Raw genomic sequence first — 23,606 nt, 5'->3', positions numbered from 1 at the left:
GAAAGAGCTAGCACCAATGGAGAGTATTTGAGACACTCCACCATGGGATACATATAAGTCTCGTAAGCTTTAGGGTTTAAATCGATCACCAGACTTTGTTGAGCGCGGATGGGAAGAATGTTGGTGCGAGAAGAGGTTTCCTGAACAGAGGAAGAGTCCGCCATTGTTGAATGTGGAAGATGATGAACAGTAGAGTATAAATCGCCTGATTTTGCTTGTTTGATTTTTGATTGCTGTAAGTATGGAATGAAGCGGAGGTGTTCCTTTTATACTGTGGATAGAGGAAAGAGAAAAATCATCCCCCAAATCTTCTTGATACACGAAACGGTTTCGGATGTGACAGAAGCGTGACGGTTGGCACCCCCGATGATTACGCATGAGAGAGAAAAACTATTCCGTTTTGCACGCTTGCCCATCAACTCACTATTGGAGTCGTTACTCTGTCGGCTGAGTCAACATCTTATCTGTTAAATAGCTGTCATCCAAACACAGGATTATGATGGAACCGAACGAGATTTTTGGAAAATCAAAGATTTTCGTGCATAGAGTGTCAAAGAAAAGGAAATAAAGCAATATGTATGTGGGAATTTGTGATGTCAATATAGACACAAAACAGTTGATCCCGGGCACGAATCACTTTCTTTAAGGTCAAGAGAGACCTTAAAGTGTCTGTATGGATTCCCGTTGAATTATGATCAATCACTTATTAAGAAATGTTGAAAGGCATCTTTTTATAAGGCTTAAAAGGGTGGCTTTCGCTTCAGTTTAGAATCCCAGATCTTGACATAAGACCGAGAGTAAATGAAGTACCTGTGAGACCGATGTGGTCTGTTGAACAAGTAGGTTGGGATTTGTATATAGTGACTTATTGAAGATGTGTGATGATGAAGTTTCAAAAATTTAAAACTGGATTCTAAGGGAAGAAATGTTATGGTAAGTAAAAATTTCATAAGAATCTCACAACAAAAAGAGATTTCATGTTTACCGTCAATTCATGTTAGGTATTGAATTTTGGGTTTCACTAAGCACGTAGTGACACGAGGCTCAGATCATAAACACAGAGATTGTGTAACCATAAACCTCAGTGGTTAATTCTGAGAGTCTCAAGGGTTACGATATGGAACCGAAATATGATGGAGAAAAATATTGAGGGTGTGAAGAGAAACTATAATACCTCTGCTGAAAATAGTGACCAAGCAGTAAACTCTTAACCCATATGAGAAAAGAGTAAGGTAGCTCAGGATTAGAATAAATGAAGTAGCCTTATTGGGAAGACAAGGTTTGTATATACCTAGTCATTAAGGCTTTTATTCAAAATCAGTTGAGGCTTTGGACAACATGCAGCAGCATGCTTCTAGGGATGCTTAACTATTATAAAGTGTGAGAACGAAACCTGTCCCATTGATATTTAAACAAGAATGAAAGAAAAAGAATTTTTTTTTTTGAGATTTTAAGTTTTTGAAAAGAGAAAAACCAAACAGAATAAAATAAAAAAATTGGAACCGAACCCGAAATGAACCGAACGCTCGATTCATTTCGGTTCAAAATTTTTTTTTTGGATTTTTTGAAAACAACTTTTTACAAAAGGATACAACCATAGACAACACCTTTTTGAGATTTGAGCGAAAATATGTGCAATGGGACCGAACCCGAAATAGACCGAGCGTTCGGTTCATTTCGGTTCCCATGTGAACCGAACCCGAAATAGACCAAGCGTTCGGTTCATTTCACTTCTAACTTTTAACTTTGAGATGGTGTTTTTGGTACCGATTCTGGTTCCATCATTCCTAGTCCTTGAAGGATCTTATTGAAACTTGATTCAGGTAGGGCTTTAGTGAAACTATCGGCCAGTTGATCAGTGGTTCTAACAAAATGTATTTTGACATTTCCATCCTCCACATGATCCTTAATGAAGTGATATCTCAGTGCTATATGCTTGGTCTTAGAGTGTTGCACCGGGTTATGACAGATCCTTATTGCACTTTCTGAATCGCAATATAGTGGGATCTTTTTCATGTTGAGTCCATAATCTCTGAGCTGGCTTTGGATCCAAATGACTTGAGATGTGCAAGAAGCGGATGCGATGTAATCTGCTTCGGCTGTAGAAAGGGAAACGCAGGTCTGCTTCTTTGACTGCCAGCTGACCAACTTCCCATCAAGGAATTGGCAAGCCCCTGTGGTGCTTTTCCTGTCTAAATCGCATCCTCCAAGGTCTGCATCAGAGAATGCTTGAACGAAGAAGTCTGAGTTTGATGGATACCATAGACTGAGAGAGGTAGTTCGCTTCAGATACCTGAGTATATTTTTCACTGCAAGCATATGTGGTTCTCGAGGATTCGCCTGGAGCCTAGCACAATAACATACAGAAAACATGATATCAGGCCTGCTAGCGGTAAGATACATTAAGGACCCAATCATCTGGCGGTATAGCGTAATGTCAACTGCCGGTTTCTCCAGCGAAGGTGTGAGTTTGGTGCCGAATGCCATTGGAACTTTGACCTTTGAGTCTCCCATCATACCAAATTTGGCAAGAAGAGTTTTGGTGTATGCTTCCTGGTTGATAAAGATGCCTTCGGGTCCCTGTCTAACATTTAAACCAAGGAAAAAATTAATCGGACCCATGGAGCTCATTTCAAATTTAGTCTCTATCAGCTTTCTGAATTCAGCTGTTAAGCTGGGATTCGTTGAGCCAAAGATGATATCATCGAAATATATTTGTACAATCATAAGGTGGTTACCAACCTTCTTACGAAAGAAGGTTGGGTCAACCGAACCATGTTTGAATTTGGACATCTTTAAAAACTTAGTTAGCGTTTAATACCAGGCCCTAGGTGCTTGTTTCAGACTGTAAACTGCCTTGTCCAGAATATAGCATTGATTTGGGAACTTCTCATTGACAAAACCAGGAGGTTGCTCCACGTAGACCGTTTCTTCAAGTTCTCCATTCAGAAAAGCACATGTGACGTCCATTTGGTAGACCTCGAAGTTTTTGTGCACTGCATAGGCAAGAAATATTCGAACAGATTCCAGCCTTGCAACTGGAGCGAAAGTCTCTTCATAATCAATTCCTTCTTCCTGGGAATATCCTTTCACCACTAAACGAGCTTTGTTCCTTATTACGTTACCTTCCTTGTGCATTTTATTTCTAAAGACCCATTTGAGACCAACAATGGAGGCATCTTGAGGAGTTGGAATGAGACGCCAAACTTTATTTCTTTCGAACTCATTAAGTTCGTCTTGCATAGCTTGAACCCAATCAGAGTGATCAAGAGCGGTGTTTACTGTCTTTGGTTCAACCTTTGAGACGAAAGAATTAAACATGCATAACTCAACTTTGGAAAATAAAGAAGTTTGTTTTGCCTTCAATTGAGAACTGGTCAACACCTTTTCAGAGACAACACCCACAACCAGTGAAACAGGATGCTCTCTAGTCCATTTGACAAGAGGAGGGTAATTTGGATCATAGGAAGGATCCAATTCAGCGTTCACCAATTCTTCCAATTCTGATTGACTATCTTCGTCATAAAACGTATTGGCATTCTCCCCATCAAATGATGAGCTTTCTGGTGCAGTAGGACTTTCTGGTGTAGTTGTGCTCTCTGACGGTTTTGAACTTTCGGTTGCTACAGTACTTTTGGGTGTTGTGGAGCATTCGGGTGCTACAGTACCTTCGGGTGCTGTGGAGCGTTCAGGTGCTACAGTACCATCGGGTGCTACAGTGCCTTCGGGTGCTACTGTACCTTCGGGTGCTACTGTGCCTTTAGGGTCTGTGGAGCGTTCGGGTGCTACTGTACCTTCGGGTGCTACAGTGCTAGAGTGCTCCCCCTCAACTGGCACGCTTGACTGTTTTGAAGAGGATGGATCCTCCCCCTCAACTAATGCATTGTGCTGAGAAGTTTTATTTGAAGCTGATTCTCCGTCATCCAGTCGTTTGGCAGCTTCATCAACGATTTGCTTCAGATGGTTGATTTTTTTGTCTGCTGCCTTGGCTTCCGAGAGAGTAGCTTTTTCAGGTTCATCGAATAACTCCACAAACTGCTCAAACAAATTAGCACTCGAGGCCGTAACATGACTTGTCTGAGTGAAAATTTTGTCCAATTGCTTCTTCAGTAGCGTTTATCCTTTTGATGAAGCTGTCATCGAAAGTCACATAATATGTCTCTTCAATCTTCCTTGAAAGCTTGTTCAAGACCCGATATGCTTTTGAAGTTATAGAGTATCCCAGAAAAATTCCTTCATCGGCTTTTACGTCGAACTTGTTACGATGTTCTTTAGAATTGAAGATAAAGCATCGTGAGCCGAACACGTGGAAGAATTTGACATTCGGTTTTCTGTTGTTGATGATCTCATAAGGTGTGAGAGTGAAACGCTTATTGAGATAGGACCTCTTTTGTGTAAAACAAGCTGCAGAAATAGCATCAACCCAGAAATATAATGGTAAGGAAGCGAAACTTAACATGGTTCTGTCCGCCTCACACAAAGATCGGTTTCGTCTTTCGACAATTCCATTTTGTTGAGGGGTGTAGGGAGCTAAGAAGTTGTGACTGGTTCCTTTTTCCGCTAGAAAGTTTTCAAATTCTTTATTTTTGAACTCCAGCCCATTATCGCTTCTAATGTTCCGTACAACTTTCTTCAGCTGCACTTCAACTTGCTTGATAAACAACTTCAGCTTGTGAGTTGCCTCAAATATGTTCTTCAGAAAGAACACCCATGTAAAACGTGAAAAGTCATCGACAATAACAAGAATATACTTGCTACCGCCTATGCTTTCAATAGAAGATGGACCACACAAGTCAATGTGAATTAACTCAAGTGGTTCAACAACCTTTGTGTTTATGATGGATGGGTGACTTTGACGACTTTGCTTCCCCATTTCACATGCAGCACACAAATGTTCTCGATCAAACTTAAGCAATGGAAGACCCCTAACATGACCTCCTATGACGAGTTTATTAATATCCTTGAAATTGAGATGGGAGAGCCTTCGGTGCCGCAGCCAGCTTTCTTCAGAATGAGCTTTGGATAACAGACAAATAGTTGGGTTTCCTTTGATAGGTTTGAGATTGAGAGGAAACATTTTGCCTTTGCGATCCGATTTGAGAATTACCCTTTTTGTCTTCTTCTCTATAATTTTCGAACCCTCATCATCAAATGAAACTTTAAGACCAGTACCTCCAACAAGCTGAGACACATTGATGAGATTGTGCTGCAGTCCTTCAACATATGCAACCTTTCTTATTGTGAAGTCTCCATTCGTTATCATACCATAACCTTTAATCGTGCCATATGAGTTGTTCCCAAACTTGACATCTCCACCATTTGAAAGAGATCGAAGTTCCCTTAGCTCTTCTTTCCTTCCTGTCATGTGATGCGAGCATCCACTATCAATATACCATTCTTCGTCGAACTGCTCGCCACTAATAACCTGCAAAAATTAAGCAGATTTAGGAACCCAATGTTTCTTGGGTCCACGTGAGCTTTTTACAGGAACAGGAATAGTAAGAGAGACATCAACAAAATATGTTCTTTTTATTAACGTTGTTTCATTTTTCTTTTGAATGGTGTAAACTTTAATTTTATTGGGATTTGTTGCAGTTGGTTTGATTTCAGGTTCAGGTGTTAGAACTTTGGGATTCTTTTGATCACTCTTGACCGAGGAAACCTTCGATTTTCCTTTCAAATCTGTTGAAGATTTTGGATTCTGAGTTTGAACATAATTGGATTTAGAATGGGGTTGAGAAGAATTAGAAAGAGAGAATTTTGATTGAGAATTTTGCTTGACTTGATATTCTAGGTGACCTTTTTGTTGGTGGTCATGGGAGAGACCGAACCTTGAGCCTTGATAACCTGTGCTCTCGGGACCAAACCTGTGCTTTCGGTTGCTTGAGTGCTCTGAGCCGAACCTATGCTTTCGGTTGTTTGTGTGTTCTGAGCCGAACCTATGCTTTCGGTTGTTTGTGTGTTCTGAGCCGAACCTATGCTTTCGGTTTTGAATACCTTATTGCGGTCTAGCTTCCCTTTTCTCTGACTTCCTATTATGATAAAAAAAAATGATCATTTTGAGATTGCCAGAACTGTTTTCGCTCTGAGAGATTCTTCTTGTATCTCAGATTCCTCTGTTGCTTTTGGTTTTTCACCTGTTTGGGTTGCCTGTGAATATTCTCCTTTTGTTTTAGCTTTTGAACAATAGGTTCGTTTGTTGTAGATGAGTTTTCGGTAGAAGGGGTGACTTCATCTAATGGTATTTCTTTAGTGCCACTAGTACTTGGCACGTCAAAGTTATCAGGCTTGTTCAGCGGCTCTGGAATATATCCTCCTTTTGTTTTCCAGGATGTTCGCTCTGATAGACCAACTGTTTCATCAGCATTATCGATAGGGGCGGACCAGAAGAACTCATCACAACCATCAGCATTATCTTCGTTTACCATGGCTGTGAGTTCGGCTGTCTGATGTTCGGTTACACCTGTGACCTTATACACCTGATTTGGAGTTGTCCTTACCTTTTGGTATACAACAGCTTTTTCTTCAAGGATCGGGGACTTTTGTTGGGACAAGCGAGCAAACTTCATAGAATTTTCTGAGATAAGATTTTTGTGGTTTTCGGGTTCGCTCTTGACAAACTCAGAACAATCAACTTCATCCTCTACAGAAATTTCACTCATATCATCATCCTCATTAAGCTCAGATGCATTTTCAACATTAATTTTATTTTCTGAGCTTAAATTGGAATTCAATGAGTCAAACTTTTGTATGGTTTCGGTCCTTAGATTCAGTTTATCATTTTCATCCAAAAGGTTTTTCAGCATTTCCTTATGGTCCTTGGACTTTATGTGAGATTCGATTTTGTCTAGGCCATACATATAAGTCGGATTTACATCCTCAGATGAAACTACACTTTCGCAATTGTATGCTTCAGCGTCGATTTCATCTTCCTAAAACTCAAGGAAGGGCAAAATCATGCGATGAATTTTCTATCCTATTTCGTAGTTAAGATGAAGTTGAGTAATGTTAGAATAATGACGCTTAGCAATCAAACAAAACACATTTTTTGTTTCAAAAGTTTTAAATTGTCTCTTTGAAAATAAATGTTTTCATCTTTGGATTTGATCAACTCCGAATCCTTCAGCTCTATCCACATCCTCCATTCTTCACTCTTTGAAGACACCCTGCTTATTTGGTCAGTTAGGTTAGAATTGGTGACCCGTGTTTGAGTTAAACTGCTATCTAGATGAGAGATTCTTGAATTAACATTTTTTAATTCTTTTTCATATGAGTTTTGTGGGACTTTGAATGAAACAAAAATAGATTGTACCTTCTTGATTAATTCATCAAGCTCATTAAACTGCACGCTGAGAGGTTTTGCTGTGAAACACAAGTCCTCTCGCTCCTTCATGTCTCTATTCCCACTGTCTGTGTTGTATCCCCTCATTTGGGATACATCCGACACCATCAAGCACTTTCCACCACTTCCTTCATCTTTCACAACATAAGACTTTCCATGAGATGGCTTCCTGACTTCATCATCCTCAGAGTCGGTTGACCAGACCTCCACGCCACCGAACTCATCATCCGCTACAAAACCCTGTACAATTAAAGCATTCATTGAAGGGTTAGTGATAGTTTTCTTTCTCTTTATCTCTTCTAGCTTTTTCATTAATATAGCTTCTTCATCTTTCTCCTCATCCTTTTCTGCCATTTTCTTTAGGACACATTCTTTGGCATAGTGGTTCTTTCCTCCACAATAGTAGCAGTTCACTCCCGAATCTCCTTCACCATTCGGTTCTTTCTTTGGTTCTTCTGTCTTTGGTTCTTCCCTGACCTTTTCAGAAATATAACTTCCCTGCCAATTACGGTTCTTATTGGTAGGGAACCTTTTCTTGATGAACTTTTTGGGTTTGACACCATCATTGCATAGTCTTCAGAGGTAAGGTCATAGTCTTCTAAGTTAAGGTCTTCATCTTCCATCATGCCTTTGCTTTTGGACAAAAGTGCCAATGACCCCAAGCTCGAAACCACATTTTTCTCCTGCATGACAATCTTTTCTTAGGATTTCAAAATCCCTACCAGCTTTGCTAATGAGTAAGATTTGAATTGCTCATGTGCTTTAACAGTGGACACAACTGCTCTCCACTCAGATCTAAGACCGTTTAAAAACGTAACCTTTTGTTCAACCAACTTCCTTTCAATATCGTGTTTAATCATCTTACTAAGAAGATGATTGAAGCGATCAAACGTCTGAGTGACAGTTTCTTCAGGATTCTGCTTAAATTCACCAAATTCATACAAAAGTAAGGTTTGAATTGAATGCTCGAGATCTTCGTCTGTGGAATATAGCTCTCGCAGCCTATCCCATATTTCTTTAGCAGTGCTGCACGAACTCACCAGCCTGAAAGTGTCAGATTGAAGAGTGAATCTGATTAGTCTCAAAGCTTTAATATTGCACTGAAATTTATCCTTTTTGTCTTGGGCAACATTTTTTACGTCTTTCAATAGATCATTATACTCTTTCTGAGTTTTAATGATTCTTGACGTTGCTGAATGAGCAAATGGTCCAGACACGATTACTTCCCAAATAAGATATCCATTGTCTTCAGATCCAATGATATAATCTTCAAAGTGATGTGCCCAGATTTCGTAATCCTGGGTGTAAAGGATAGGAATCTTTGTTGTTGACCCAATATTGTTTGAGATGTTGATAGGATTTGATTAAGAATCGTCCATGCTTGATCGTTTAACCTGTTTGAAAGATCAGACTTGTAATATATAATATTAGGGAAAAACGAATAAGTAATGAGATACATCAATTATGGAGTGACGGCTCAATAAATATTAGTTAATGCGGAATAAACCCTAATAGCTTCTTTCACAGAAGAGATGTGTATGAATTACACAGCCTGCTGCTCTGATACCAATTGTTGAGATATAATTACTCTTTGATCGATTAGATCTTAGCAACAGGTAGATAATGAAAGTAAAACAATGAAACAATACTCAAGAATGGATCTGAATGAGTCGAACGATTAGAACGTTCAATCCTCAGCAGAGCTCGATAAAGAACTTCCGCTGTAGAGGATTTTAGGGTTACAAAAGAGATATTCTTAATTACACGTACAAAACGATCTATCAGTTACCAAAAAGATGCATGCAAGCATCTATTAATACACAAACCCTAATAAGTTACGAATGGACAGGCTCATACCGTATACAAAATGGGCTAAGAGGCGAGCGCAAGACGCAACATCAAATACCCAGCACTCTCCATAATTCATCCTATCAAGTTGCTTTGGTGAAGGCAACCCAAAAGGACCATGCACCATCGGGTCAAGTACATACCAAAATAGTTATGGACTTAGACACTAATCCAACACTTAAAAGTGTTTGAATTGTATTTTCAGTCCAAAAACGAAGCTCGGAAGCAAAAGGAAGCAGGAGAAGCGTTTAGGAGCTCGGGAATTGGATAAAGAAGAAAAACACCAAAAATAGCACCTACTCGGCAAGTAGGATCGACTACTCGGCGAGTCCAAGTGAGGATAATGACTCGGGAACCCAGATGCTTATCGCATACGGATATTGTGAGACGGACTCGACGAGTCACCACCTGACTCGATGAGTCGATACGCAAATATATAGATAACTTCTCAGATCGAGGGAAAAACTTCTGGGATAATTTTGGAGTAATTAGCTGCGATTCAGAGGCTAGAGAAACCCTAGAAGACGAAGATAGAAGCTACAATTCAATCCCGAAGGAGATTTGAGGCAAATTCCATCATTATACTTAATATTTTGTTTTCCACTATGGTTAGACAATTAGAATTCGTTTTTGTGCTGTTATTTACTTCAATCATGAGCTAAAACTCTTAAACTTCTATTTGGGGATACAAAATTGAGACTATGGTTTGATTATTGGTAGGATTAATTCAATGTTGGTGATTTATTTGTTAGTTTAGCTTGCTAAAGAACCTTGTGTGTGAATGATAATTAATTTTCTGTTAATAGGAAGATAATTAAATAGCATGAACATCGTTTGATTGTCAACCTCATATATCTTGTGACTACTTTGTTATATGTCCAGGACTAATGAACATGAAACTAGGATTAATAAGAAAATTAAGTAAATTTATGTGCAAGCTTGTGTGATGACCATCAACAAGAAGTTAATTAAAACCAAATTGATTAACTATTGTGAGTCTAAAGTAATCCGAATAATTAATCTAGTGAACTAAATTGTATTAGACAACTGATCACTGTTTAATTTAGTTTATTTGCTAAGGATTAGTGTAGTGAACGTGAACCTAATCACTTGAATCGGTAAGCAACAAAAGAATTAATCCATTGCACTATTACCTTGAAATCAACCATGGGATCAATTAAGTTGAACTAAACAGAAGTTCCTTCGTATTATTGAATCTAGTTAATTCTTTGTTTTTCTAGTTTTTAGATTAAGTAATAGTTAGTAAGTTTCTAGTCTTGTAAAACTAGAGAAAACCCTCTACTTATTAATTAATTTAGATAGAATTAGTTTTTATTTTTAATTTGCCGTTCCCTGTGTTCGATACCCTACTTGCTTAGACTATTCCACAATTGATAGGTGCACTGCCTTTGTGTGTTTATTTTACAACTAAAAGTAGGATTAAAACTAAGTGAGTTTACGCACATCAGGTTTTTGGCGCCGTTGCCAGGGAACGGCTCTAAAATTAGCATTAAAAATCTAATTCAATCGATCATTTGTGTGAGATTTATCTTACACAAAGTTAAATTCTGTTTAATTTAGTAGGTAATATATATATATATATATATATATATATATATATATATATATATATATATATATATATATATATATATATATAAACTGATTTTACCTTGGACTCGCCGAGTGCATTCGCGCAGACTCGGCGAGTACGACGTTAAATCAACTTTAATTTTATTATATTTTTTTTGTTCTTTTTACGCGTTTTCTGTTTTGTTTGCAGTTGTTTCATGACCCAAGGATCTGATGCACCTCTGGTTCCCCCTCTTGAAGATCCGGAAACCGCACTAAGAAGGAGCAAAGGCAAAACCATTGGAGAATCCGCTTCTTCAAAGAACTCACCACTCAAAAACCTCAAGTCCGTTTTCAGCAAGAAAAGGAGCAACAAATCAGGAGCATCCAGTGCCTCGTTGACAATCGAATACCCAATTCAAAAAGACACCGAGTACGAGACCGAGGAAGAAGACGAACCCACATACGAGCACACATCCGAGTTTGAAGACGATTTAGCTACCGCTATGGCTAATATCGATGAAATCCCCATGGGGGAATGGAAGAAGAGGATGCGTGATGAGACCGGCTCGGGACTTGTGCAACCCGCAATTCCCGCAACCGTTACTTTCGAGCTAAAGGGCCATATTCTCGCTCAACTCAAGGCGATTCCTTTTTACGGGAAAGATCACGAAGACGCCTATAAGCACTTGGATGAAGTAAATGATGTGGCTGACTACTTCAATGTACCAAATGTGCCTTGTGAGACCTAGCTACTTCGCATGCTCCCAGTCACGTTTAAAGGTGCTGCGAAAGATTGGCTCAAGTCACTTCCTCCCGGATCGGTCACAACATGGGCCAAGATGAAAGAGGAATTCATAGACCATTTTTGCCCGCCTTCCATGATAGCTAAGTTGAAGAAAGCCATCGCCAACTTCGAGCAACAACCCGATGAATCTCTTTATGAAGTGTGGGAAAGATACAAAGGTTTGCTTAGGAATTGCCCACATCATTACCTTAATAGACAACAAGAGGTCTCCATTTTTTATGATGGAGTCAATGTCACCACAAGGCAAATGCTCGATTCACAAGGCCACCTCACCAGAAAGCCGCCTCCGGAAATCAAGGAGTTAATTGAAGAATTCTCTAAGCATTCTAGAGAATACCACAATCCGAGAAATGAAGTAAGTCGGGGAGCAGTGAACTCGGTGAATGATAGCATGGCGGCGGTAATAGCTAAGCTCGATAGTCTAGATAGAAGGATGACAAAAATGGATCAAACAATCCATGCTATTCGAGTTGAATGTGAAAATTGTAACGGACCCCACCTCACCAAGGATTGTGATCGAGACGAAAATGGAAATAAAAAGGCTCAAGTATTTTACTCTAGTGGCGATAGATACGACGAAGATTGGAGGAAACCGAAGAAGGAATGGCTCCCATACAAAGAATATAAAAAGGCTAAGGAGGAGAAATACAAACAGAAGGAGAGGGGATTCTATCAAAAGGAAGAACCGGTGATGGAAAAGAAGGCCAATTTAGAAGAAATGCTCACTAGATTCATAACCGCGTCCGAAAAAAGACACAATGATCACAATGTAGCAATGCAAGAGACCACAAATATGTTGAGGAATCAGCACGCATCCATTCTCAACATTGAGAAACAGCTGGGACAGCTTGCACATCAAGTGAATGAAAGAAGATCAGGCCAACTTCCGAGTAACACCGAGAATAATCCAAGAATGGAAAATGTGAGTATGGTAACTTCCAACTGTGAGAAAAATTTCACACAGGCACAAAGGGTCCCTAATAGCAAGACAGAGAAGACAGAAAATTCGATTCCAGCTAAACCCGACCCGACTTGCCGAGTCCCTCAAATGGACTCGACGAGTCCATGCGTACAAGACAGAACTCCCATTCACTAAAAGCCATACAATCCCTCTCTGCCATTCCCAATCAAAGCCATGCCTGTGGAAAAAGTGGAAGCTTATAAATCCTTTATGAAGAATGTTAAAGACCTCCAAGTCAATGTGCCATTTGTAGAGACGATGCTTACAACACCCAAGTACTTCAACTTACTAAAAGGTCTCTTTGCTGCTAGGAAAGACTTGGCTGAAGTCGCAGAAATAATGCTGAGTGAGTTACCCCAAAAGAAGGGCGATCCAGGATGCATAAAAATGTTGTGTCAATTTGGAAACACATTTGTCACTCAAGCGTTGACCGACTCCGGTGCAAGCATCAACCTGATGCCTCTTTCTTTCTTCAAGAAACTAAACTTACCAGAGCCAAGATCGGTAAACATGAAGATCCATTTGGCTGACAAGAAGACAATTCATCCAACAGGATTTTGCGAGGATCTTCTCATTAAAGCAGACAAGTTAATTTTCCCAGTAGACTTTTTGGTGTTAGATATGGAAGAAGACCCTAAAGTTCCAATTATTTTGGGGAGGCCATTTTTAAACACCGTGTGTGCTTTAATTGATGTATGTGAGTCTACACTTACATTAAGGGTAGGAGACGAGTCAACGGTATTCAAAGCTATACCAGATTTCAAGCAAGAAGTGAAAGGTAGAGAAAATATCTCATTTATCGATTTAGATGATGAGATACTACAAAAAGAACTTGAACTTTTGCAAAAAGAAGACCCAAGCAAGCTTCTGCAACATTCTGGAAAGGATGGAGATGTTCAAAAGGAATTGGAGGAGTTAGAGAAGCTACTGGAAGGAGCCGATTCAGAAAACACTCAAGAGAAAATGGAATACGACCAGACTCGCCGAGTCACTCTATTGGACTCGACGAGTCCAGTTGAATCTGACAATCAACCGGACAACTTCAATCTGCTTGTTGCTGAGTCTCTGCATATTCGGGGCGATGATTCTTTAGAAGAACAAACAGCAGAAGGTGAGATGGATACAAAGGTCCAACATGCCCATATAGCAATCCTTGATGCAATTCCGCTTGTAGATGGCTCAAACGTAGAAAAAGAGGACAAGGCAACGGATAGGAGAGTGGAGACTGATCAACCATTCAATACCAAACCAAGAGCACGAACTTTCACGGAATATGAAGTAGTTAAGTTTACTAAAAAGGAGGTGAAAGAGATGGAGAAAAAGAATTAGGTGAAGAAGAAAAAGAGGAGAAAAGAAGCCCAAGCAGCCGAGGATGATGCTGTAATAAAGAAGAGAAAGGAATTAAAAAAGACAAAGTACAAAGCACAAAAGATAAGGTGTGAATTCCCGATGCTAGAAGATGACGAGACGTAGACGGGAAGGAGTCCAACTAACGACTCCTTAAAAAGAAGCACTTGGCGGGAGGCAACCCGTTATTTAGAGTTTGCTTTCTTTTACCTTTTCTTTTGTTTGCATTTTTTCTTTCGTTTTTAGAATTTTAATATTCCATTTCATCGGATATGTCTGCTTGAGAGTGCGTATGGAGTAAGTGTGGGGTGGAAAAAAAAAGTTTTCTTTGTAAAGAAATTACAAAAAGTGTTAAAAAGTTTGGATTTTTGCAAGAGACTCGCCGAGTCTAACCATGACTCTACGAGTCCGTACAGATTTCAAAAAATATCATGCATCGCAACCAGACTCGCCGAGTCTGACCTCGACTCGACGAGTCGGTATTATTCACAGAAAAAAAAATAATAACATTTATTTTTACAACTAGTTTAACCCTAAAAGACTCATTTTTTGAAACCACATCACCCACTCACCGTGCGTGCGCCTCTTACTCCTTTCTCTCTTAAGTTTTCATCCTTCTCTCCATTGATCTTCAACAATTTTCAAGTTTCATCAAAGAAAGGTAACAAATTTCTTCTTCTTTTCTGTTAAAAGTAAGATTTTAAGAGCATCCATGATGGACATTGCAAGAAAAACCTGATTTTGGAAAAATAGTAAATTCTAGGGTTTTGAGTTTTCATGGATTATGATGTTTTACTTGCTTATTCGTGCCAAATACCTTATATACATGACCCTAGACAAAACCCTTGAAGTGATTTGCAGGTTTCATGGTCCAATTTTAGTAAACTCGCCGACTGACTCGTATAGTTCATGCGACTCGTCGAGTTATACATGGACTCGACGAGTCGAGTCGTGGAAACCTGTGCATGACTGTTTTTTAATTATGATCTATGTTTCTGGGTTTTTATATCTTTTTTTTGCAGAAGTATGTTTAGCAGGAGGTAGAGTTCAAGTGCAAACCAAGAAGATTTTCCTTGGTTAAACTTCCCACGAATCGAGTCCGCTTCAACAATGCGGAAGTGGAAGAAGAAGCTAGCTGACATACGAAAAAAAGAAGTGTACGTGCCTAACAAGATAGATTAGGAGTGGTTACAAAGAGTTAGCTCCTTATCTTTTGAAGGAGTTTACCCATGGAGGCGAGACAATGATTTGTGACGGGTGGAGCTGGGTCTTTCGGATTCAAGAGCCGGTGTACTTGGAATTATGCTTAGAGTTTTTCTCCACGGTGTCTTTCACGGGGGGAACGGATTTTTATCACCCAGCAAGTTTTAGTTTTTTCCTTGGGGGTGAATTTCATCACTGTTCGGTGATCGACCTTGCTTGTTGATTGGGGATATATGACCATCCCTTGGTCTCAACACTTATCTTTCGGGCCTTCTTGGAGCAAACCCACATGGTGTTTCCTGACGGAGTAACTAGCACGGGTTGGTGGAACACAATTGGAAACAAGGTTTATATTCCAAAGTCGGCACAAGAAGGGAGCATTAGATCACCTACCAACTACCTTATACATAGTCTCATTTCATCCACTATTAATCAAAGAAAGGATGATGACAAGGTTTCTAACCTTGATGTCTTCTATCTATGGAGCATTATTACACCCGACATTTTCTGCAACATTCCTTGGTGTTTGGCTTCGTATCTCGCGGAGGGTGCGGTCAAGGATCGCAAAACTTCCCGTATTAATGGTGGTATGTTTGTCACTCGGTTAGCCAACTCATTTGGGTTGATGAACCGTGGTGCATGGAATTTTATGATGATGATTCCTACACCTCCATTCAATCCAATTCTTTTCCGACGAGCAAGAATCATTGAAGACTATGGTGGTGGTCATTATGCTATCTCTCATGATGACCCTGTTGTTGGTCCCGAAGCACCGGGAAGGAGGGTTCGATCGAGATGGGAACGGGATGTGGAGGACGAGCCGCCGGTGATTCCGGTTGAAAATGAAGAAGTACCAATGGATTGGTACAATGTGGAGATGAGGCGGCTACAGGATCAAATGGCGCGTGGGATCAACTTCAGTAATCAATCCCACATCCAATTATTCAACCACTTCAACATCCCACATATTGATGGTGGCAATTATCCATTTATTCCGTCATGGGATGAGGTGATTAGTGCACGAAGAAGTGGTGCAGGTGGGAGTGGAGCAGCCGCGGATGATGATGACGAGGAAGATTAATTTATTTGTGTTTTAATCAAACAATTTTCATTTTCTATTTTTATTTTTATTTTTATTTGGTGTGTATGAAGTTGTTAAGACTTTATTTATTTTGCTTAATGATTGTTTGCATTAGCCATTTTTCAGGATTGGATTAGGAATGCTTGCATAGGAAAGGTTTAAAGTCATAGCGAACGGGTGTTATAACGAGTGAAAGAGAGTCAAGGAAGTGAAGCGTTAAGGTCAAAGTGTCGAGTCCGGTCCCTAGGGATATGAGCAATTGAGTCTAGAAGTGAGGAGAAGTTTAGAAGAGTTATTAGAGGCTGATATAATTGCAAAATACAATGTTTTTTCGTCCAGTGGCCTACTCGTCGAGTGCACTTAACTGACTCGACGAGTCGCCTTGTATTTCCGCACATTCTGAGATGGCTGCGCTGGTACTAACCGAGTCCCATATATGACTCGACGAGTCGATCATTTTTATACCAAAGGACTGCTGATTTGATGCTGCTAAGTGTACCAGTTGATCACTTATTCTTCCATAACGATTCTTGAAGAGTTTACACTGTTTTACCCGCATATTTGGAGCTGCCACATGAGATTTTGATGCCCAAGTCATGGATGCGTTGTTTTCATGGCTAAAGTCAATTGAAGTTGGAGCTTGAAATAAGAGTGTCAACCTATCGACTGCTACCCCAGGGGAGTTTGTTCCAATTCTCTCTTTATTTGCATTTTTATTTTTGCATAATATGCAATGAGGGCATTGCATAAAATAAGTGTGGGGTAGGGGGTTAGTCACATATTAGAAAATTTAGAATCTTAATTTAGGCTAATTTTAAAAAAAATTATTGCATACCAAAAATATAACTTAGGGATTTAATTTAGAAAATTTTGGTAAACAAAATTAGGATTCCATGTTAGAATTATATTTGATGATTGCATGAAAACCCAAATGTTTAGTTGAGCCTATATACGTTCTAGTGCATTTGTGGCTTCCTTATTCCAGTGAAATCATGAGACAAAAACACGACCTTGCTCAGCCTGAGGGATGCAATACGTTTAGCAGCCTGAACCTGAAATGTATCCAGGAAAATGGTTATCGTTAGCCAATAAAGGTTGAGATTGAGCTCCCCTGCTTAAGCAAGTAGGGATTTGAGTGAAAAAGTGAGGAATACATGTAAAAAAAAGAGAGAATTACTAGAAAAGTTGTAATTCTTTTGGAGCAAATGAAGTGAAGATCTAAAGATCAAAATTCCAAGAAATCCAAAAAGTTGAAGATACCAAAACTCAATCAATACAAGGTGGTGAATTCAAAGAGATCAAAGATCAAATTATCAAGGAAGTGAAGAATTCAAAAGACCTCCATAGTGGTATCGAAAAGTTGTAATTCTAGATTATGTATGCTTGGGTTGCTCAATTAAAAATACCTTGAGGGTAAGAGGTTTTCTGAGGATGGATTCGGAGGGTTGCATAAAATGAGCATAGTTCGGGGTGAGTGGGCGAATGTTTATGAGGATTGTGAGTATTTGGAGTATGGGGGGTCCTTAGGAAAAAATTTAGACACAAATGCATGCGTTGCGATCTTGGCATAATGGTTGGGTTAGATTGGAGTTGTCATACATAATTCTAATGTCTTAAAATTCAGTTTTGCTTAGGGGCAAACAAAAGTCAAGTGTGGGGTATTTTGATATGTGCATATTTAGTTTGTATTAAGTATATATTTTTATTCATTTATTAGCTAAATTATTGCATTTCATGGACAAAAGGTACTTAAAAGTGTTTGAATTGTATTTTCAGTCCAAAAACAAAGCTCGGAAGCAAAAGGAAGCAGGAGAAGCGGTTAGGAGCTCGGGAATTGGATAAAGAAGAAAAACACCAAAAATAGCACCTACTCGGCGAGTAGGATCGACTACTTGGCAAGTCCAAGTGAGGATAATGACTCGGGAACCCAGATGCTTATCGCATATGGATATTGTGAGACGGACTCGACGAGTCGATACGCAAATATATAGATAACTTCTCAGATCGAGGGAAAAAACTTCTGGGATAATTCTGGAGTAATTAGCTGCAATTCAGAGGCTAGAGAAACCCTAGAAGACGAAGATAGAAGCTACAATTCAATCCCGAAGGAGATTTGAGGCAAATTCCATCATTATACTTAATCTTTTGTTTTCCACTATGGTTAGACAATTAGAATTCATTTTTGTGCTGTTATTTACTTCAATCATGAGCTAAAACTCTTAAACTTCTGTTTGGGGATACAAAATTGAGACTATGGTTTGATTATTGGTAGGATTAATTCAATGTTGGTGATTTATTTGTTATTTTAGCTTGCTAAAAAACCTTGTGTGTGAATGATAATTAATTTTCTGTTAATAGGAAGATAATTAAATAGCATGAACATCGTTTGATTATCAACCTCATATATCTTGTGACTACTTTGTTATATGTCTAGGACTAATGAACATGAAACTAGGATTAATAAGAAAATTAAGTAAATTTATGTGCAAGCTTGTGTGATGACCATCAACAAGAAGTTAATTAAAACCAAATTGATTAACTATTGTGAGTCTAAAGTAATCCGAATAATTAATCTAGTGAACTAAATTGAATTAGACAACTGATCACTATTTAAGTTAGTTTATTTGCTAAGGATTAGTGTAGTGAACGCGAACCTAATCACTTGAATCGGTAACCAACAAAAGAATTAATCCATTGCATTATTACCTTGAAATCAACCATAGGAGCAATTGAGTTGAACTAAACAGAAGTTCCTTCGTATTATTGAATCTAGTTAATTCTTTGTTTTTCTAGTTTTTAGATTAAGTAATAGTTAGTAAGTTTCTAGTCTTGTAAAACTAGAGAAAACCCTCTACTTATTAATTAATTTAGATAGAATTAGTTTTTATTTTTAATTTGCCGTTCCCTGTGTTCGATACCCTACTTGCTTAGACTATTCCACAATTGATAGGTACACTGCCTTTGTGTGTTTATTTTACAACTAAAAGTAGGATTAAAACTAAGTGAGTTTACGCACATCAATACTCATGTGTGAGATTATCCGAGATACCCGAGGTGATTCTTTTCACTATACATTAACTAGAGTGGTAACTATGCGTAGACCGAAGGGTCTTGTATGCTATATGTATGTATGAGATTATGTGCATTGTAATATATGTATGCTATGTATTGTACAGACCGGATCGGGGGGTCAAATGATATAGACCGTACCGAAGGGTCCAACGATACAGACCGGACCAGAGGGTCCAACGAGCTACGGGACTGGAGGGTCCCACTAAGACACATCGACCAAAGGGCCATACTGTAGCCTCTAGGGGCATATGTGCTTCATGTGGTATTTTATGGAACTCACTAAGCATTTATGCTTATCGTGTTATGTGATACATGTTTCAGGTACCAGCGAGGATCGCAGGAAGGCGCCGTCGTGAGTCGTACACACTGAGGGATTTTATGTATTGAGATCTTGGGATTTGTTTTTATCAGATAATATGTGAACATTGGATTGGGATTTTCTTATGAATGAAATTATGTTTTTTTGAAATGAAAAATTGTTTTGAAAATTCGCGTTGTTAGAAGTTGGTATCAGAGCCTTGGTTTGAGGGAGTCGGATGCACCTTCGGGCGTATCAGAACTTAAACCGAGGATTTGAGAAAGTTTTCATATAAGAAACAATTTTTCTAAAAAGTAGAAGAATTTGAGAAAGCGGAAAGAAGCAGTGTGTACGATCAGTCAGCGCCCGAACGGTGATTTCCCAAAATACCCTTATGTTATGTGATATGATATGATATGTTATGTGTGCTAGAGTAGGCTAGGTATTCATATTAGGACTAGAGTCGCCTGATCTATGATGCCTTAGCCTAGGAGATTATTGCTACTATGAGATGCTTGAGAGTGAGTACGTAGCAGTGAGGAGCTTACAAGAGGTCTGTTGGAGAGTAACCTACGCATAGCGAGATTAGAGTACTTCTGATCTAGGATCCTAGGAGGAGGACTTTGGGTGAATACTGATGACCATGTGGATGGTAGTATAAGGCCCGTACTATTGAAGACACCGGATCAGTGCGCAGTCAAAGTAAGAATCCTTAGGGTACTAAGGAGCAAGTAGGGTTGAGTTATCGAGTGTGAGTATAATCAAGCGAGTCACTGATATTTTTATGTTGTATTTCAGAGACATCATGGTTGCGACACATCATAGACCAGAGACCAACGGCGTGAGTGATGAGGAGCTTCGTCAGATGATCTACGATGAGGTGGCTGCGACTATCCGCACATAGATACCGAAGATGTTTGAGTCTATCAAGACCACCTTGATTGAGATGTTCGACGAGAGATATGCCGTAGCTACTAAAGCTGCAGTTGCTACAGCTACTGTGGCTGTGGCTGTTGCCAGACCTCACGGGGGTGACTCGTTGTTGTTCCGGGAGTTCAGCAGGACCTGATTGCTGAGATGAGATGGATTTCTGATATCAAGGGATGCTTCTACACATGTTCGTGTCCAGAGCATCTGAGGGTTTGGTATGGATCGAGCTTGCTTCGCTTGGGAGTGAAGGACTGGTGGAAGTTTGTGACGACAGATTTCACTACTGCGCAGATTTCGGCGGTGACCTGGCAGACGTTCACCACCATGTTCAGGGATGAGTATGTTCCCCCTAGTGGAGAGGGAACGGTTGGAACAGTAGTTCTTATCCCTCAAGCAGGAGACGCAGTCCGTGACGGTGATCACACGGATGTTTCACGAGAGGGCGTTGTTTTTCCTTAAGCACGTGTCATCTGAGAAGGCACGCATGAGCCGGTACTTGAGCATACTGAGGAGGGACATTTGTGATTTCGTGGCGAACTCGTCATACCGTACATTTGTTGAGCTCCAGGAGAATGCCCGGAAGAGGGAGATTAAGCTGGAGAATCAGTTCAGGGAGGAGGTCGAGTCTCAGAGGAGGGACAGACAACCGGTGGAGGCTCAGCCGGCTGCCAAGCGAGCAAAGCCCACTGATTCGAGATCTGGATATCCGAAGGGCCGCACTTGTGGGAAGTGCGGAAAGAGTCACGAGGGGTGTGGATAGCTGAGGTGTGTTACAAGGTGGGAAGGAGGGGCATTATGTGAGGGATTGCCCCAAGGTATTCTCGGTTTGCTTTCATTGCAACCAGATTGTCCATCGGAAGGCCGAGTGCCCATAGATGCTGCAGAGATCGACACAGGTATCTGCACCTGCTGCTCGAGCTACTGAGATCCGACCAGCAAAGATCGAGGCATCGAAGGCTCGTGGGAGAGCCTTCCAGTTGACAGTGGAGGAGGTCCGCGCAGTGCCCGATGTTGTGGCTAGTATGTATTCTTTCATCTATTTATTTTGAGTTTGAGATATTGTGTTTATATTATGGTATGCGTAGGTACTTTTCTTGTGAGTTCTGTACCTGCTTTGGTGTTATTTGACTGGGGTGCGAGTCGACCTTTCGTGTCTTTAGCATTTATTCAGCACATCAATATCTGTCGAGAGGCATCGAGTCGGCCTCTTCGGGTTTCCGTAGGTGACGAGTGAGCGGTATATGCTGCTGAGGTGATTCGGGTATGTGTACTTGAGATCTTCGGTGTTGAGTTGCCGATAGATATGGTCCTGATTGCGATGGAGGATGTGTGTGTCATCGTAGGCATGGACTGGTTGAGTAGATTCAGAGCGGTTATTGACTGCGAGCAACAGCTGGTGACCATACGAGACCGTAGTGGGGGAGTACTTATGGTGTACGGCGAGGGTACCCGGTCTGGGTCAGCATTTTTTTCCGCTGCTAGAGCGAGACAGAGTCTACAGCAGGGCTGTAGTGGGTTTGTGGCCTATGTGATGGACACACTAGTGGCTGCGGAGAGGCCGAGTTCGGTTGGTGACGTACAAATAGTGCGAGAGTTCTCGGATGTTTTCCCTGACGAATTTTCGGGTGTACCTCCGGAGAGGTAGGTGGAGTTTCATATCGATTTAGTCCCGGGAGCGGCGCCTATTGCCAAGGTACCTTATCACCTTACACCGCTAAAGATGCAGGAGTTATCGTTGCAGCTTCAGGAGCTGCTAGGGAAGGGGTTTATTAGACCGAGTAGCTCACTGTGGGGAGCGTCAATCCTTTTTGTCAAGAAGAAGGATGGTTCACACCGGATGTGCATTGATTACCGGGTGTTGAACAAGTTAATGGTTAAGAACCGTTATCCATTGTCAAGGATCGATGATCTTTTTAATCAGTTGCAGGGAGCATCTTGGTTCTCCAAGATAGATTTGAGGTATGGATATCATCAGATGGGAGGTGCCGAAATCCCCCACGGAGATCATGAGTTTTTTAGGATTGGCAGGCTACTATCGGAGATTTATCAGAGATTTCTCCAAGATTGTCGTTCCTCTCACCAAGTTGACCCGGAAGGGAGTGACTTTCAGTTGTGGTCCTGAGCAGCAGGCCTCCTTTGAGATGCTTCATCATAGATTATGTGAATCCCCAGTGTTAGCCCTCCTAGAAGGGATGTAGGATTTTGTGGTGTATTGTGACGCATCGATATCAGGTTTGGGTGTGGTGCTTATGCAGAGAGAGCACGTGATAACATATGCATCGAGGCAGCTGAAGCCTCATGAGACGATGTATCCCACCCACGATCTAGAGTTGGGTTCAGTGGTGTTCGCCCTCAAGATCTGGCATCACTATTTGTATGGGGTTCAGTGTACCATATACACGGACCACAAGAGTTTAAAGTACTTGATGGATCAGCCCAACCTGAATATGCGCTAGATGATTTGGTTGGATGTAGTAAAGGATTTTGACTGCGAGATTCTGTACCATCCGGGCAAGGCTAACGTTGTAGCCGATGCCCTGAGCCGGAGGGCGGAGAGTGCCTCAATACGAGACATTTTAATGAGGATGATGGTGATGACTTCGGTGTTGGATACCATTCAAGAGGCCCAGACAGAGGTCGTGGAACGGGAGAACCACAAGAGAGAGCGGGTGATCGGGCATATATCTGATTTCATTACCGATAGCCGAGGGCTTATGACCTTTCAGGGTCGGATTTGGGTGTCGTTTAAGGGCGTGGCACGTACCATTCTGATGCAGGAGGCGCACAGATGAAGGTTCTCAATCCATCCTGGGGCCACTAAGATGTATTTGGACATAAAGAGAGACTATTGGTGGCCCTGTATGAAGAGGGATGTTGCATGGTTCGTTGAGAGGTTCTTGACCTGTCGCAGGGTCAAGGCCGAGCACCAACGTCCGCATAGCAAGTTGCAGCCACTTGAGGTTCCCCAATGGAAGTGGGAACATATTTCTATGGACTTTATCACCAGGTTTCCAAGGACCACGAGGGGTGTCGATGCAATTTGGGTGAGCGTTGATCGGCTGATGAAGAGCGCTCACTTCTTTGCTATCAGTGAGAGCTCTTCTGCAGAGAGACTGGCAGAGTTGTGTCTAAGGGAGGTGGTAA

At 40.6% G+C, this 23,606-nt stretch overlaps 1 non-coding gene across 1 annotated transcript; it reads right to left on the bottom strand.

The window, feature by feature from the left end:
- Positions 1 to 11,652: 11,652 nt before the first annotated feature.
- On the bottom strand, positions 11,653 to 11,759 carry LOC145044602 (small nucleolar RNA R71). The gene has a single exon (XR_013681551.1). It is a non-coding gene; the product is annotated as a small nucleolar RNA R71 (small nucleolar RNA).
- Between the last annotated feature and the right edge of the window lie 11,847 nt (positions 11,760 to 23,606).

The sequence above is a fragment of the Lactuca saligna genome, chromosome 4, assembly GCF_052625555.1.
Source record: "Lactuca saligna cultivar CGN05327 chromosome 4, ASM5262555v1, whole genome shotgun sequence".
NCBI classification, from domain to species: Eukaryota; Viridiplantae; Streptophyta; class Magnoliopsida; order Asterales; family Asteraceae; genus Lactuca; species Lactuca saligna.
This window is presented reverse-complemented; position numbering and strand designations above follow the sequence as displayed.